The sequence below is a fragment of the Trichechus manatus genome, unplaced genomic scaffold, assembly GCF_000243295.1.
Source record: "Trichechus manatus latirostris isolate Lorelei unplaced genomic scaffold, TriManLat1.0 scaffold00005, whole genome shotgun sequence".
Lineage (NCBI taxonomy): Eukaryota > Metazoa > Chordata > Mammalia > Sirenia > Trichechidae > Trichechus > Trichechus manatus.
Window position 1 is genome coordinate 1,568,671 of NW_004443941.1, and position 7,044 is coordinate 1,575,714.

The following is a 7,044-nucleotide window of genomic DNA, read 5'->3' on the forward strand; positions in this document are numbered from 1 at the left end:
AAATTTCTGACCTTTTGGTTAATAGCCATTGCTCTTAGCCACTACACTACTAGGGTTTCCATAACCAAAAAAAAAAAAAAACCAAACCTGTTGCCGTCAAGTCGATTCTGACTCATAGCAACCCTATCGGACAGAGTAGAACTGCCCCATAGAGTTTCCAAGGAGTGCCTGGTGGATTCGAACTGCCCACCTTTTGGTTAGCAGCCGTAGCACTTAATCACTACGCCACCAGGGTTTCCAAAAAGCCTACAGCACTCGGTATTCCCAGGTGGTCTCCCGTCCAAGTACTAACTAGGCCCGACCCTGCTTAGCTTCCTAGATCAGACGTGATCGGGCGTATTCAGGGTGGTATGGCCGTAGATAGGGTTTCCATAGGCACCTCAAGTTTGATCTGTCCAAAATAGAACTTGATTTTATTCCTCAAACCTACTCCTACCTCAGTCTTCTCCATCTTGGCATATAGAACCAGCATCCACCCAGATTTTGCTCAGGTTGAACACCCAGGTGCCATTTTTGATTCTTCTATTTCTATATTACATACATATGTATTCTTATTCTATCCACATCAATCCAGCTGCAAGCCCCAGCATTTTTGTCTTCAAAATAGACCCTGATTAGACCACTTCTCACACCTCCATGCTATTCCCCTAGCTCTAGCCCAGTCTCTCATTTGGACCCCTCTCATCTCGCATTTGGACCCCTGTAATAGCCTGTTTTCTGGTCTTCCTGGCATCGTTCTTGCCCCCCTCCCCACCCTCTACAGTCTATTTTCTTTTTTGTTGTTGCAGAGTAGAACTGCACTCCATAGGATGTTCAAGGATGTCAATTTTTGGAAGCAGATTGCCAGGCCTGTGTTCCAAGGAGCCTCTGGATGCGTTCAAGTTGCCAACCTTTCAGTTAGTAGTCGAGCTCTTAACCATTTTCACCATCCAGGGAATTCCTTACAGTTTATTTTCCATGGAGCAGTGAGAGTGCTTTTTATAACGAGCAGGTCAGCTATATCACCCCTATTCACAACCATCTAGTGGCTTCACTTACACTTTGAATGAAATCCCCTCCTAACCAAGGTCTGCAAGGCCCAACATGAACTGACCTTGTTGTTTTCACTTGAACCTACCAAGCTCATTCCTGCCTCAAGGCTGTGTTTTTTTAATTTTACTATTTTTGTGTGTGTGTGAAAAAATATACGTAACAAAAGATACACCATTTCAACAAATTCTACACGTGAAATTCAGTGACATTGTTTACATTCTTCAAGTTGGGTAACCATTTTCGCTAGCCTTTTCCAAATTATTCCATCACTATTAACATAAACTCATTGCCCCCTAAGCTTCTCATCTAACCTTTCAGGATGCTGTTGTCACAATGATTCCAAAAGTCTAGGTCCTATTGAGAATTTGATATTCCTTTCTGTTTTCTTCCCCCCTTTGATCAAGATTCTGCTGGAGAATCTTAGATCGAAACATTCAGTAGTGGTAGTCAGGTATCATCCAGTTCTTCTGGTCTCATGGCAAGGGAGATAGGTGTTCATGGTGGCAACATTTCCTCCTCCAATTCCTGACTCTCCTTCTTCCTCTGCTACTCAGGTGAACAGAGTCCTGTTGATGTAGCTTAGGTGGCTGCTTGCAAGCTTTTAAGTCCCAGGCACCATGTGAGGAACTAGGAGTTAGACCAGAAGCACTGAAAAACAGTATTAGGCCAATTGACTGAGATGTCTCATGAGATCATGACCCTAACCCTACAAACCAAGAAAACAAATTCAGTGAGGTGTTTTCCGCCTCAGGATCTTTGTATTTGCTCTTCCTCGGCCTGAAACGCTTTCCTTGCAGATCTTCACATCGTTCACCTCGCTGCTTAAATGCTATCTCCTCAGAGAGGCCTCCTCAGATGATTTCATCTAAAACAAACCTCCCTCTCAGTAGTGACCACTGTGGATCTGTGATGAGGACCCTCACACAGCTCTGGGTGTGGGTGAGACGCCAGAACACCTAACGTGGAATATCCCACCAGATCAAAATGAGAGTGGTTAGAAAAACAATGTGGCATTTCTTGTGTACTGAGTTTATGGAGCCAAACTCACACCTGCTTATTAGCGGAGCACTGTGGTGAGAGTACTAGTCCCCTCTCTATTTTATTTTAACCATTGTATTATGTTAATTGACCACAGGAGGACAAGACAGAGGCAGAGTGACCTGCCCATGTTGTAGACCTAGGCGTGCAGGGAACATTCTGGAGGGAGGAATGTGTGCGGGGTGGGAAGTTTGCGCCAATCAGGAAATACCCCATAAAACTTTTGGAAAGTTTGTGTAAGAAACAGCTTAGTGACTTCTTCTTTCGACTCTACTAGTTCACCTGTTGGTTTCACACTGGAATTGAAATTAAGAAGTGTTTGGCTTCAGTCAGCACTGAAGGACTCAGACCCTGGTTGAGTTCAGCAGTGACGCCAGCAGAGGGAAAGATCAGCGTTAATTCCTGCTGGAAAGAGGAAGTTCGGCCATACTCTTGTTCGCAAATCATTAGCTTTGCTTGAGTGGCAGCCAGGATTTCTTGGGGCTCTTGCCTTGAGGGAGCGATGTCAGGAACCTCCGATCCCTGACCATCATCTCTCCTGTGAAGGCTGTGGGATCCTGGACGACTCAGTTGGCCACTAAGCACGGTCTCTGCCATGACGGAGAGTAAGATGCTGAGTAGAGATGGTGCGCCAGGCACTGTGCAATGTGCTTTGCCTGCACAGATCCTGCTACTTGCCCTGGGAGGTCTATCTTGCTGCATTATGTCATTCATTCATTCATTCATGTAACAAACATTTATTGTGCACCAACCATGTTCCAGGCATTGTTCGAGGGGCTATGGTTACAGGGGTGAAAAGGGCCAAGTCTTTGCTCTCATGGAGCTTACGTTCTAGAGGAGGAGATAACCAAGTAAGCAGACAGACACATTAACAGATACGGAGATGATAACAGAAGAGTTGTGTGATAGGTCAGTGGTTGTCAAAGTGTAGTCCACAGACCCCCGGGAGCTCCTGAGACCCTTTCCCGAAGCCCGTGAGGTCAAAACTATGTTAACAGAAGACATTAAGATATTACTTGCTTTGCCACTGTCATTTTCTTGCGAAGTTTTCCAGAGGCACACGGCGTGTGATGATGCCATCACTCCGGTGGGAAATGGAATGTGTAGACTTATATGTTCTTGTGTTTCAGAAACTTATGCTTTAATTTATAGTATGATAAGTAGTGATAAATACAACTTATGAATTGAATTGTGTCCCCCCAAAGTATGTGTTGGAATCCTAATCCCTCTACATGTGATGTAATCCCATTCGGGGATAGGGTGTTCTTAGTAATGTTAGTGAGGCCACGTATCTTAAGCCAATCACTTTTGAGATATAAAAGGAACAGACTAGGTACAGAAGCAAGCAAGCACTAATGGACGGGAAGGTCTCCAAGTAACCGAGGACTAGGACCTGCAACAGACAAGGACGTTCTCCCCACCCCTCAGCTGACAGAGAAAGAAAGCCTTCCCCTAGCGCTGGTGCCCTGAATTCCAACTTCTAGCCTCCTAAACTGTGAGAGAATAAATTTCTGTTTGTTAAGGTCACCCACTTGTGGTATTTCTGTTACAGCAGCACTAGATAGCTATGACCATAACCCACATATAAAAAGCTCTTTGGAGTCCTCAATAGCTTTTAAGAGTGTAAAGAGGTCTTGAGAACAAGTAGTTTGACAGCCACAGTGATAGAGATTGGGGTGTTAGGAATTTAGATACCGTGGAATTTGTGTAGAAAGACCAGTGTTATTTAACTGGGTTTGCCTGTGGGCACTGTGAGTGGGAGCTGGCTGTCTGGGAAGGTGTCACGACCTGCTCTCTAGCGAGGCACAGCCCCTGGGACTGAGAAAACCCCAGGGGCTTTGGGAAACCAGCCTCTCCCCTTGTAGCAGGGCTTCGAGCAGTCTCTCAGGGAGCAGGGTTGACCAGTGCCAGCCCACAGCTGGAGGCTTCTTCCGGCTCTTTGAAACCAGGAAGACTCCCACGGGGTTCCGCCTCCTACTTCCACTCTTTCTCACCAACAGTGCTCACCTTAGGATTCTGGGAAGCAGCAGTTGGGACCACTTGTGACAGCAGCTTTAAGAAGCAGAGAACCCCAGCCCCCCGTGACAGTGCCTAGGGCATCACGTTGTTATGACTTGGTTTATCCTGGCAGAATCACCGGGGGCCCAGGGCAAGGAGCCTAGGAGGCTACATCACTCCTCGGGTGAGTTGCTGAGGCTGTGTGACACGGTGACGTCTTCTGGGCCACTCAGCTAGTCTTTCCCGCGTGGAGCTGCCTCACTCGACAGACTGTCAGCACCTTTGCTGGGAACCCACTAGCGATGTGAACTGGTAGGCCAGCCAGGCACTGAAGTAGCAGTTCCCAGGAGTTGAGGGCTAAGTTGTCTGTCAAATCCTAACATCTGGAAAAGCCAGGTGACACCCACACGCCTGAGGCCTCGGCAGCAGCCCAATGAAAGGTTGACGTTTTTCTTCAGTTACTTTCCGACCTTGGAGCTCAAGAGTGTGGGTACTGGGCTTCGCTTCTGATCAGACTCATGAATGTTTCAAGGTGTCAGCCTTTGAAAATTGACATGTGGGAACATGCATACAGGCAGGAACATGCATACAGGTGTGTAACACATTTTGTGGGGTCACCTTCTGCAAAACCTAAGACTGATCCCTGGACAATGACTCATCGCTGGGCACCCACTCATCTCCACGGGCAGAGGCAGCCTGTCCAGAAAAAGACCCCGAGCACGCCACTGGATACAGGCTTAAATGGACTATTGCGCCCATGAACTGCGTTTGATAGCTGCGTGGGTGCAGCCTGTGGCAGGAACCCACACAGCTCACGGAAGATCTGTGGGGCCCTGGGGTACTGCAATGTCACTCTGTCTGGGTAGAAGTGACATCCAGGATGTGGGATTTGGTGATTATTTTTGGTTTGGTTTGTTCCTAGCTCAGAAGGAAGACTATATATAACATTGAGAGGGGCACAACTTACAGATTGTCAAGGTTAGTGCTAATGGTGAGTGGGACGCTAATGTGTGTCATGAGGAACCACAGGCTTGCAAGAGCAGTGCCAGGCACTGATGAAAGGATCAGTCTTCTGTTGTGTAGTGGGAAGAGAAAGCTAGCAATGCACTTGCACTCTTAATATTTTCTTCCAGCGTTGCACGTGAAATTAGGCATTCAGTGACTTCCTCAGCTAAGGAAATTCGACTTTAATGGGAGCTATGCGGCTAACTATCGAAGGAGTCTTTTGAAAATGCAAGGGCGAGGATGGGAAGGGATTAACTGTTAAGATGGATTATTTCCTTGGCCTTTAAACGAAACAAAACACACAACCCAACACCAACCTGCTGGCACGTAAGCTGTGTGGTTAGACGCTAGACTCGTATTCGAAGCCCTTAGCGTCTTGGAAATCAAGCCAGGAACACAGTGGTCAGAGCATTTTTACCTCCCAAAGTGTATGTCATGTTTTGACTATTTAAGGTTTTGCCTCCAACATAGGGCTTTGTTTAATGAATGCAATTTCACTGGTGTCTGGAAATTCACCATTTATGATGCCATTCTATGGGACATGGTGTCTTGGGAAATTAAGGCAAAACATTGGGCAAGTCCAAAGTTCACCGTTAGGGAGAGAAAGCTTCAAACACACAGTTTAACCAGAGCTGATACAATAGAGTCACTCCCCCTGCTCCCCCAAGATCGTAAATATCATCTCCCAATCCAAACTTGTTTTTTGCACTTGAAAAAAAACAAAACACTTTCAGAGACTCTCTGGACCGGCTAGGAGCAGTGTGAGAGCCTGACCTGGCACGAATGTCAGATCCGCAGCACTGAAAATGTTTTCTGGGCGCTGGTGGAGGAAAGGGATAGTAACGCGGAGGCTGAGGTAAAGGCCGAAGACAAGGACAGTCCTCAGAGGCAGCCACTCATGTCCCAGCCCGCTCTCCCCGTGTGCTTCATCCCAGGACCGCCTCTCAGAGGGCACAGTCTTTGATAGTTACCTCCCATGGTATCTGGGCTCATGCAGCCAAGTTCCCTACAACCCATGATGCTCGACAGTCTATTATGGGAGAGAATTCTTTCTAGCCAAACAGTAATTTAAAAAACTTGTTTGGAAGAAAATATACCTACTGTTCCCTCTCCTGGCATCTTGCAGGAAATGTTTTGAGCTGTCAAAAGGGGGCACCCTTGCTTTTCCAGACAAAAGAAATCACAGCTTGACTTTGCTCTTAGGAGAAGCCTTGGTGGGAGTGGTGGGAGGCAGCAACCTCAGTGATTTTAAGGAGAACAGGTGTGCTGTTAAGGTTACACCTGGGTGTGGACTCTGCATATCTATACCCTCGCTCCTCAAAGCACAGCTCTGGGCCAGGGCACCGGCATCTCTCGGGAGCCCCAAGTGCGGGATGCCAGACCCCATACCATGCCTGCTGAACCAGAATCTGCATTTCACAGGATTCTCGGGTGACTGTGTCCCTTCAAATTCGAGAAGCGCTGCTCGACAGCCATATTTCTCTAAATTCCCAGGGGACAAGATTCGCCTGTGGGTGCTTGTTAGAACAGGTTCCTGGACTCCAAACCCTAAAGGTTGTTCTTAGCTGCCCCACGCACAACAAAACAAAATGGTCCTGCTCAGTCCCCATGACTGGTTGCAGATCAGACTGTTGTGATCCGTAGGGTTTTCACTGGCTTATTTCCAGAAGTAGACTGCCAGGCTTTTCTTCCTGGTCCACCTCAGTTTGGAAGCTCTCCTGAATAGCAACCCCAAAGCCTCCATGACGGACAGGTGGTGGGTGCCCTTGACGTGTATCGGCGGGGAATCGAAACCGGGTCTCGGGCAGCCCTGAACTACTGACCCAGAATTTCCAGGAGGGGGGCCTGATGATCTGCATATTTAACAAGTGCCCCAGGTGATACTGGTCAGCAGGGAAGGGTGGTAAAAGCTACAAGGGATCCATTTGAAGTGATAACAGCGATCTTAACAAGAAACTCTCTTCTTCCTTT

The 7,044-nt window shown here is 47.4% G+C and overlaps 1 pseudogene; it reads right to left on the bottom strand.

Moving 5' to 3' along the window:
- Positions 1-243: 243 nt before the first annotated feature.
- On the bottom strand, positions 244-362 carry LOC111821500 (uncharacterized; annotated as a pseudogene).
- Positions 363-7,044: the final 6,682 nt, after the last annotated feature.